The sequence below is a fragment of the Pinus tabuliformis genome, chromosome 6 (genome assembly GCF_031772625.1).
Source record: "Pinus tabuliformis cultivar Carrire ecotype Pingquan chromosome 6, CPIR1, whole genome shotgun sequence".
In the NCBI taxonomy this organism is placed as follows: domain Eukaryota; kingdom Viridiplantae; phylum Streptophyta; class Pinopsida; order Pinales; family Pinaceae; genus Pinus; species Pinus tabuliformis.
In genome coordinates this window covers 1,982,387,119-1,982,397,925 of record NC_142292.1, presented here as the reverse complement: position 1 = coordinate 1,982,397,925, position 10,807 = coordinate 1,982,387,119, and positions in this window count along the sequence as shown.

Here is a 10,807-nt window from a genome sequence, read left to right as displayed (position 1 = left end):
CATTTAAATTTATTAAAACTTTTATTTTTACTTAATGAGAAAATAATAAATAATTTAATACTATATTAATTTTTTATAATAAAATGATTAAAATATATATATAATTTTATATTATATTAATTTTTTTATAATAAAATGCTTAAAATATATATTAAATATTAGCAATTCAAATTGGAAATAAATTTAAATTAGTTTGATATTTTTAATTTTTTATATAAAATTATTTTTTTAATAATAATTTAATGTAAAAATATTTCATATGAATTATTTAATTAATCTAAATTTAAATTGGTTTAAAGTTTTTAATTTTATCTTTCGCGTATATTTATATTTAAATTAATTTTTATTTAATTAATGTAACTTTAAATTGGTTTAAAGTTTTTAATTTTATTTTTCGTCTATATTTATATTTAAATTAATTTAATTTTTAAAATATTTTTATATATATTTAGATTTATTATTTTATTTAATATAATATTGTATTATGTAATGTGAGAGCATTTTCTTTTTATAATAAATTTCAAATAATACTTAAAATGAAGATTTAATTAGAACTTTAAAAAAAATTATTTAACTAGTTCAAAAAAGAAAGTTAATATAGCCAAGATTAGAACTAAATCTCATGAGCTTCATAGTGAAACCATTCATTGGGCAGTTCCTAAAACACCATGGATGGAAAGGTTTTCCCATCTCTGTGAGAATATGGACATCGAGAATAAAAATCACTTCCTCTTAGAGTGTCCAGCGTACAACCACATTAGATCTTAGTTTCAAAATATTTGTTGCAACACTGACCTTCCTAGCCTTTTACGTTGTCAAAATTACAGTGAGCTCAGGAGGCTTCTCTCCAAGTTTTTTGAGCATAGGAATAAAATCTTACATCAAACTAAATAATTCATTTCTTTAGGTCCGATAGACCAAAGTTTGGTCTCAGTGGACGTTAACCACCACCATCATCATCATAATTGTAACAACACCATTTAGTGAATACAAAATTAATATTATAACAATTTTATGGCAAAATATTTCATAATAGACCTTAAAACCAGAAGATTTAGTTGGATCTTAGTGATTGGCATATGTGATTAAAATGAAATATTTTTTTATTAGTCCTTGCCAAGGTAGGACTTTAGCAACCACTACTAGTTTAACATTGACCAACACAAGTTATAATGTTTAACTCTGATAATACAATATATATATTTCGATATTGTTGCAAAAATTAATTTTCAAACATTTAATTGGACCATAAATGAAAGGCTTATTGTAGCCTTTAGGCCATAATTATTGGATGTGGTTGCAATATTTATGTGATTAATCTTATATATTTCTAGAATGCTTTTTCATTATTAAGCTTCATAGAAAACCCAACCAAAGATAAGAAAATTTAGAATTTCATTGGATAGTAAAAATATTTTAAAAATTAAGGAACAAGACAAGAAAAAATGAAGTTAATTGTTTATTTCCATAAAATTGGTCCAGTGAGTTGTTATTTACTGGATTTATTGGACATGGAAATATCATACAAAAATGGTCGAATCCCCATTAAGATTAATAAGATTTTTTAATTAAAGAACAAAACATTAAATCTAAATAATTGATGATGATGATGATGATGGTTAACGTCCGCTAAGACCAAACATTGGTCTATCGGAACTAAAGAAACAAATTATTTATTTTGATTTAAGATTTTATTCCTATTCTCAAAAAGCTTGGAGAGAAGCCTCCCGAGCTCACTATAATTTTGACATTGTAAAAGGCTAGGAAGGTCAGTGTTGTAACAAAGATTGTGAAACTGAGATCTAATGTGGTTGTACGCGGGGCACTCTAAGAGGAAGTGGTTTTCATTCTCGATGTTCCTATTCTCACATGTATTTATATTTTTTATAAATACATGGTTGTCAATATATATTGGTATGGTTAGAAATGAAAATAAATGTGGCTTAAAAAATTAATTTTAATAAGTTTTATAGTGAAATAAAAGGTTGAAAAAGAAATAAAATAATTATTTGAAAATAAATTTTATAAAAGGTAAAATGAATAAAATAGAAAATAAAACAAACCATTAAAAAATAAAAATAAAAAACTATATATTTATAATAAAATCGAACTATATAAATTATATAGTAAAATTATCATATTTAAAAATGTTTTTTCAATTTTATAAATAATTTTGATTTCATATATATATTATATATAGATAACTTTTAATTTAGTATTCATTTTATACTTAACAATACAATCTCAGTAGAGGTTTCAGTCGAGCTTTTCAATAGGGTCCCATAATGTCAGTTTTTGCTTGGTTCCGCGGGTATCACCGCCGATCACCTAATAGCTAATGGCGGAACAACACCTATGGGAACAGTAGCAAATATTGAAATATTTTTAAATAAAATTTTATATCAATATCTCAAAAGAAACATGTATTGAATCAACTAGTTTATATTGATTCATTTTGGAGTATAAATTTTAATAGAATTTATTTTTCAAACAATTAGATTATATTAAATTATTTTTAACATTAAAATTTATAATAAAAATTAACGTTGAAATATATTATTTTATTTAGAAAATAACATCAAATATTGATTTTTAGAATTTAGTTTCAATACAATGAAAATTTTAAAATTATTAATAATTTTTAAACTATTTATAACTTTTAAACTATTATATCTTATTATTTTAATTTCTAATTCTATAAAATTATTGATAATAAAGTTTTTTTTTTATATTTCTAATTTTTAATCTATCTTAATCTATCATTTTAATTTCTAATTCTATAAAGCCATTGACAATATTGTTCATACCCTATTATGTAACTTCTAATTTGGGCTAATTCAGCATTGTTTAAAAAAAAATAAAGAAACCAAAAAGCACTTCATTATATATGAGTGAACAAAACAAAATTATGTTGTAGATTGAAATAAATATTTGAAAACCTCATTTCCTTATATTTTTGTAAACTTATGCATGGCAACAAATGGTGTATGAAGTCCATTTAATGAAATCAATGGAATACCAAACCAAAAGAGCATATAAATTGGCAACCAATCCAATACAATATGTTGAGATGAATTGAGTATATTTGTTACATAAGGTATTTAATTTACACTATCAAGGTAACAAATCCAATTCAATATGGTCAAACAAATCCAATATGTTCAAATAAAATAGTATTGGGAGATGAATTGAATATACTTATTACATAAGATATTTAACTTGGACTCTCCAAGTAACAAATCCAATCCAATATATTCAAACAAAATATTATTGGGGGAGGAATTGAATATAATTGTTAGATAAGATATTAAAGTTAATACGTCAAATTGTGAATAGAACATAATTACACGTATAACTCATAAAGTTGTCAATTAACAAAAGACTATTATATTATATTATATTATATGTAATGTACAAATTATGAATATAACAGAATTACACATATAACTTGTAAAGTTATCAATTAACAAGAGAATATATTATCTGTAAACAACAGTGTTTATGTCATTGTTAATATAATGGTCATTGTTAATATGATCTACTAATATCATTAGCAATCCAACCTCCTAGATCACAAAACTTTATGTTGTTTTTAGCAGTTGGATCATTATTGGATTGTATAACAGTGTCATTTGAAAGGAACTCCATATATATTATTTTATTATTTTCAAAATATTATATATCAACACTTGTATATCTTCTTATATTAAAAGTATCAATCCAAACTCCTAGATCACAAAATTTTATGTTGTTTTTAGGAGCTGCATCATTACTAGATTGTATAATAATGTCATTTGAAAGAAACTCCATATATATTATTATATTTTTTTCAAAATATTATATATAAACATGGTAAAACTTGCATATCTTCTTATATAAAAATATAACAATAATACATCTTTATATAAAAATATTTAAATCTAACTATCTAAAATTTATTGCCATCTTATTCACATTAATAGCATCATTTCTTTATTATCCCTGTTATCCTCATTCAGCTTTGATGAAGCATTAATGGCATATTTTGAAATAATAACTATGAAATGTCATTTCATATACTTTTCATGAACAAATCACAAAAGTTTATTAAAAAAATCTATAAAATATTTGACATTGCCAAAGTTATCTAAAATAGTGAATTGTATTTAATGTATTATAGAACACATGTTTATGATGTCCTCTCTAATGATATTTTAACATTGTAAGTAATGATTGTTTCCATTGCAAGGGAAATATTGAATTGTATCTAATGTATTGTATGACACATCTTTATGATGTATTTTCTAATGATATTTTAACATTGTAAGTAATGATTGTTTCCATTTCCACCTCGAATTAGATGATGTGAATCCAGGTATAATAGGTCATTTGAGTCAGTATAACAAGTATTGGATACATGTCCACAATCATTACCATGTAACATTTGTAGAGCTTGATCATTAATGGGCATGTATTAATGTCACAGATCATGTATTGAGACATGGAGGTGTTTCCACCACCACCATGAATATAAGTGACATCTGTCAGTTCTTACTCAAGATTGCATGTAGAAAAACCATAAACAATGGAAATGCAAATGGTTTTCTATTTCCTTTTCTTTCTTGTGTGTAGATTGAATTTTAAATTTTAGTTTTAGTCAGCATAATTTTAACAAAATGGCTGGAGAGATTTTTAGTTAGCATATTGTTAACAAAATGGCAGAATGGCATGAAAGGGTGGTGGAACGAGTAAGAAACTCAACATAGTGATGATAGATACATCAACCATAGATGTAATCATGATATTAAAATGTTTTGAATCTCATATTTTGTTACACAAGTGTTTATCAATGGTGTGCTCTCCAATTTGTGCAACAACAACCCCTCCCCTATTCACTACAAGGAGTGAGTAGATTATTCCCTTGATGGTGACATGATTTTTTTTGTTCGAAGTTTATGTACAAGAATATTGAAGATTGGGTTGTCAGGAAACAAAAATAGTATCATATTTGACAATTTTTGTTTCACGTTTTGCTTTTATATATATATATATATATATATATATAGTTAAAGGCATGGACTACGTTGCATCCAACATCACTTGTTATTATATGTTGATTGTTGAGAAAGATAAGGTAATGATTAACTAGTTAAAAGAAGAATTAAACAAGGTCTTTGCAATGAAGAATTTAGGACTAGCAAGAGATATTTTGGGGATGCAAATTATACATGACAGAAAAAGGATGAAATTATGGTTGTCACAACAATAATACCTTGGAAAAGTACTGGAAAAAAAATTCACAATAGTTGATGCAAAATCTCTAGGTACACTTCTCATTTCAAATTAACATCTAATTTAACAATGCCCCACTGCTATTGAAGAAAAAAAAGAAGTGTTCAAGATTCCATATGCTTCTACAGTAGGAAGTCTTATGTATGTTATGGTATGCACCCGCCCTAACATTAATACACATTCAATGGGAGTAATAAGTAGGTTTCTTGCAAACCTGTGGAAGGAACATTGGAGTGCAGTTAAGTGGGTTCTAAGATATATTAAAGGCTCAATTGATTATTGTTTGTGCTGCAGTATACTAATACCTTGTTGTAAGGATTTATAGATGTTGATTTTACAAGTGACGTGGATTTTAGAAGATCCACAACAGATTACATCTATACTTTCGCAGGGGAAGTCTCATGGGTATCTAGACTCCAAAAGTTGGTGGCTCTTTCTATCACACAAGTTCAATATATGGCAACAACGGATGCATGCAAGGAAGTGATTTGAATGAAGAGGTTCCTAGAAGAACTAGGCCTGCAGCAAGGAAAGTATGCATTGAATTGTGATAGCCAAAGTGCAATCCATCTTGCCAAAAATCTCACTTTTCATTATAAGACAAAGCATATTGATGTTATATATCACTCAATTCGCCAAGAATTAGATGATGGGCTACTACAGTTGGAGAAAATACACAAAGGATAATTCTTCTGATATGTTAACAAAAATTTGGCCAACTGATAAGCAAGATATTTGTAGAACCTTGGTTGGCATGTTGCAAAGATGATAAAAGGAGGTTTGGGAAAGCATCAACAAAGAGATAGAAATCTATATTTGGACTCAAGTGAGAGATTGTTGAGTGTGAGACCAAATAAATAAAATAAATGTATAATGTAGTATGATGACTTCTTGAAACTTCTCAAAGTGTTTACAGTAGCGGTTTTGGGTTTGTGGTTTTGGGTTTGTGGTTTTGGACTCATGTTTTTCATAGCACATTATATTGTGCCAATAATATTTTTATAGATTATTTGATGAGAGACTATTTATGTGTAATATGTATTAAACATTATGCTTGTGGTTGATAAGGCAAGACTATTGGAGTGAGTGAAAGCCCAAATAGTTCTAAGTTTGTATTTAATAGGAAAGTAACATATCTCTTTCCCCTTTTCCCAGTAAAGTTTTCAACCTAAATCTATTGCTTATTTTGGTTCTATGATTTTTCTTTCATGTTGTTATGCAGATCTAGGATTTGAATTAACATGCATATAGGGCATTATTCAATAGATTTGATATTTTTGTTGATAAATAATTTTTACCATTCTTATTTTTATGGGTAGATTTCTCAATGACTATTATAATGATGATAAAGGTAAAAATGGTAAAAATAATGAAAATAGGAAAAATACAATCCCCCATTTTGATCCACTCATCCCTTGTGGCAGGGATAGCAAATTTTCTTTTGTGACGTATTTTGTTTAATCTTCAAGAAATAGGTTGGTTGGTTTGACCTTTTTTCTTTAACGCATAATGCGCAATCCATTACCACCATGTTTTATGGGGTTACCAACCAATGTTAATGGTTAGTGGTCAACATCACCCTCTTCTAAAAAACTAATTGACAGAAATACAAAAAATGGCATTGACAAGATATCAACTTCGTCATGCTTAAGCACTCAAAAGAAATAAGAATTATTACTCTAAAAAATAAATGAATATAATAATAATAATAATAAATTATTTCTTTAATAATAATTATTATTATTGTATTTTGATTGAAGGTTTTTTTTAAGGTTGATTTGCATATCATTGTTATTTGAGAATATTTACATGGTATCTAAGTTTAGTTGTTTAAAGAATTATTCATCAAATGATGGAATCTACTTTGCCTTTAATTTCAAATAATAAAAAATTCAAAATTCAAATTTTTACAACCACATGTATAAAGATAAACATGTATGATATCTAAACTCACAATATAGTTGGCATTTAGTTAGAATTTATTTTTTTGCAGAAAAAGTTTTTTTGAAGATTCAATATTTTACAATCACACATATACAGATAAACAGGTATGATATCTAAACTCACAATATAATTGCTATTTAATTAGAATTTAATTTTTTTCAAGAAAAATAAATAAATAAATAAAATATTTGTTGACGTCTCTTACATTTAATGACATGTGTCAAAAATAAAGATAAAAATAATATAAAACAAAGAAAATAATAATAAAGTTATTTTTTTTATTGAAATTGGTTAATTAATTAAAAAAACACACAATAATAATATATTCACAAAATAGGCGGCGATTTGAACCCCAGAAACCTAGCTCGAAACCCTTGCAGTCATGGAAGCCACCGTCGGCATTCAGATCGGCTTGGTTTTTTGCGCAGACCTCAGGCAAGGGAACTGCAACGCAGATTCTCTAGTGCCCATCTCCCCCTTTCCCATGCCGTGGACCTAGAAGGGTGGAGTTTCGATACCAGTGATTCTTTGCGGGCATCACACGATTTGTCTGTAAATCCCGCTCAGAGTTTCCAGCCCTCTCTAGTTCATGAAGTCAGTGAGCCCCTGAGAAGAATCGGGATTCAGAATTTCACGCAGAATCACCCCTCTGTTCAACAGAATATTCTCTATGGCGATTCTGCTCCTCAGGGAAGAGTCGACAAAAAGGAGCCAAATTGTGGATATTTGTCCGACGAAATGGATGATTTGAAGGAGGAATTAGATGAGAACGCACAGCCCAAGGCATTGGTCTCCCCTAGTGCGGATCCCGGGATCTCTGTCTCATCCTCATTCCATTTTCGCGGCCGGAATGCTCCAGATCTCCTCTCTGCTGGAAGCAAGCAGCGAATCTGCTCCTCATTCTCGCCAGATTTGCTTGCAGAGGTTCCTCTTTTGAATCAGCCAGATCTGTCTGAAGAATCTCAAGAATTTCAGATCCAAGTCAAACTACTGGGCAAGACGAGGATGCATTGGGTTCGAGCAACAGATCTCGTGCAGGATCTTCTACAAAAACTCGAATGCCGGCTGGGGATCCCCTCCTCTTTCCTCAGACTGTTATATAAGGGTAAGCAACTTATGAATCCCCTTCCACTCTCTTTTTACAGCATTCATAAGGACGCCTCTATTGGGGCTTCTTTTCGTTTAAGAGGTGGTTCCTTTGGGCAGACCTCCTCTGCCCCTTCTTTCTCTTATAAAGATGCAGCTCGCAAAGACACTGCCCAACCTCAGTCCTCTTCGAAAGCAGCCCATCCAAATGGGGCTCCAAAGCCGTTTTTGGTAGACAAATCAGAGGAAATTCCTTCCATCAATTTCTCTCATCCTGAGATTGAAAATCGCTTACAGATCTTTGAAGAATCAGCACTCATTTGCAGATTTAATGGGCTTTGGCCTCGCACAGCAGATCTATACCAATGGATCCACTCCACTTGGACAAAAAAAAGCAAGATCTACTTATGCTCAAAAGGATTCTTCATAGTGGTTTTTGAATTAAATGAAGATTACCAGACGGCCTTAACGGGAGGCCCCTGGTTCTGGGGCTCGGCTGGGCTCTTTCTCACCCCTTGGTTTCCAGACTTCGACCCTTCTACAGCAGTCATCACCAAGCTTCCCATTTGGGTCAGGCTCCCGAATCTTCCTGCTCATCTATGGCATCTCTCAGTTTTCTTGGCCATTGGAAATACCTTAGGACGCTACCTGGCTACAGACTCCTCAAGAAAGGAAAATGGGCTCTTCACCTACGGCAGACTTTGTGCAGAGATAGATATTAGCAAAGGACTGTCGGATCAGATTAATCTCAAGATTGGAGATTTCCACTGGACTCAAACCTTGGATTACGAGAATACAGCCTTCCGTTGCCGCCATTGTCATCAAACGGGGCACCTCCAGAGTACATGTACCCAGTTCCTCGATAAAAAGAAAAATCTGAAACGCAAACCCAAATCCAAGCGTTGGAATCCTTGTGAGCCCCCCCGTCCTATGGACGATTTAGATTTCTCCAGCTCGGATGAGGCGGAATCTGAAGCAGATGTGCAGAATGATGAGGATACTGTAGCAGATATGCAGAAGGATATGATTCAGATGGACGCTCCCTCGGTCGGTCCGGAAGTCCCCTCTGACCCTCAGATTTCTCAGAAACGTTCTCATTTTTCTTCGTCCTCAGACTCTGATAAGGATATTCCGCCGCCAGTGCAGAATAGTCTTCAGCTTGTTATGGCTCAGCCAAACTCCTCTGGATGGGTCAAAGTAAGCAAGAAAAAAGGCAAAAAATGTCGTGTGGCAGGAACTGACCCCTCGGGGTAGTTCTCTCAGCTTAGTTCTATCTTTTTGTATTCCTGTGCCCTCTATGGCCCTTTCCTTGACTGTCTCTTTGGAGCGAGGTGGATAGCCTATCACCTGTGGCTCCCTTGCTTGTCTGCTTCGCTTGCGTGCAAGCTTGATTGTACTATACATTTCTTATCTTAATAGAATTAGTCTTTACTAAAAATAAATAAATAAATAAATATTCACAAAATAAATTATAAAATATATTTTTGTAAATTTTAAATCAAAAATTGAAAAGCAAAAAAATAATATTATTAAATAACTTGAGAAACTCCCAAGCAAATCAACATTAACAATCAAAGCAACTTGCAGTGGGATAATGCCTTTGTTATATGAAGAGAAGGCAAAAGGTGACTACTAGAAAAAGACACATATCAATGGCCTTTATAGATAAAGAGAACAAGCTATTGAGAAAAAAAAATCCCAAGAAAAATCTTAAAAAATTAGCATCAAATGTAAATCAAGATTTCAAACAATTAGAGAATGACTATCGTAATAAGATTTCAAATCCGTGAAGCGAAATATGCACGATGGATTTTTTTCTCAAGGATGAGTTGATCTCTTAGAGTAGCCTCGTCAACTTCTATTAAAAAAATGGGTTTACCATTGGATTTTCTTAAAATTGTTATTTAATATTGTATAGTTAATCAAATTAATTAATTAAATAATTATTAAGGAATTTTAACAATGGGATGATTTAAATGTGATAGTTAATTAGTTTAAAATTTGAAGTAAAATTTAAGGAATTTGTTATTTGATCTAGTCAATTAAATTGAACTATTTCTACCTTATTTTAAGGGAATTAGTTACATTTTGGTGCTATATATTGATGACTTTACTGATCAAAATCTATAATGAAATTTCTTGACAAGCTATTAGATTTTGTGTTTCTTTTGTATGATGAGTTATGCTCACTTGTGTTTAAGTGTTGGAATAATGTCTTTGGATGACGCCTTAATTGGTTGATTTAAAAGTGGTAGTTAATTAGTCTAAAATTTGAGGTAAAATTTAAGGAATTTGTTATTTGACCTAGTCAATCAAATTGAACCATTTCTACCTTACTTTACGGGAATTAGTTACACTTTGGTGCTATATATTGATGACCTTACAAATCAAAATCTATAATGAAATTCTTTGACAAGGTATTAGATTTAGTGTTTCTTTTGTATGATGAGTTATGCTCACTTGTGCTTAAGTGTTGGAATAATGTCTTTGGATGACACCTCTTCTT